We start from the raw sequence: 1,267 nt of genomic DNA, 5'->3' as shown, positions 1-1,267 counted from the left end.
CGATCACAGATGGTCGGTAAGTGATAGCTGAGAGAAAGACTGAATCATACATAGTACAATGCACGGTATAAGGCAAAATTTTCTTACTGTGTTTATTGATATACCCAAGTACATGATCACTAGAGGTTAAAGGTAGAAGTTCGTAACACCAAGGTAAAAAACATATTTCAGACTGATAAATTTTACAGATGAATTTAATCGATATACCCCTTCAAGTCTTAAATATCACAGGCAAATTCAGATGTAAATGATTACGTCACGACTGTAACCAAAAGCTGAATGCCTTTAATGTTAAAAATGCAATTAGGAATACCAGCCATGGCTCTACCAGCAAACTCCAGCGATCATCACAAAGTTTCAGAAAGGCAGAATCGAGAGTACAAAAAGACATACAAATCTGTAAATCTCCTTGAGCGACGTCCTCTTCTACATATTATACAACTACACTGCTCAAAAGCTATTGTCAGATTTTAACAAAGCAATAGTAAAGGACCTAACGCTATCACTAAACTTCTGCTGATGATCTCGTTAAGAAACATAACGCTGGGAAACTGCCTGTTCTTGTTTCAGCTTATGCCATGTCATTAAGCATAAGCGGAAGTTGGTCACCCTCTGCAATACATTTGGCTCTAAGATGAAGTTAATCAACCTCAGTGATGCATTTTATTTTATTTCAACTCGTATACTCCGTATGCTTGTCTTGACATTCCCCTAAACAAGAAATTAACAAGATCGACAGCAGACTAGAATATCAATGAATCATAGTTTATCAAGCCAACCGTAACTAGACATATTAGTGAACAGTGCAGTATCATCTATGGACATACAGTGATGACGGTGGCATGTATATAATCAATTAGAAAAATAATGTAACTTGACCTTTACCAGACGTCATAGAAAGGCTGTCACTCATCAGACTGTAGTGTCTGACTCTGAAATGAAACAAAATCTACTCTACTTATGGCTGGTGAGAAAAATGTACAAGTTACAGTATGTACATCTGAGATTTGGTCCTGTAGCTCCAGCACTCCGATAAGATTTTGTTTTAAAGAACAGAATCAGTTAAGTTTATCGTGAGATTGTTCACAAGCAGAGATTTAAAGCGACCATGTTGATTTTTATAAAGAAAATTGTGTATGATTGTTCGGCACTTCCCATACAAACATTGTCGCGAAATCAAAGAGAAAACGGCACACATATATACATGGCATTTTATTTTGTCTCTTCAAGGTGTCTGCAAATAATGATTATTAATTATTCACAAAAG

This window comes from Penaeus monodon, chromosome 15 (assembly GCF_015228065.2).
Source record: "Penaeus monodon isolate SGIC_2016 chromosome 15, NSTDA_Pmon_1, whole genome shotgun sequence".
Lineage (NCBI taxonomy): Eukaryota > Metazoa > Arthropoda > Malacostraca > Decapoda > Penaeidae > Penaeus > Penaeus monodon.
Note: the sequence above shows the minus strand (reverse complement) of the source record.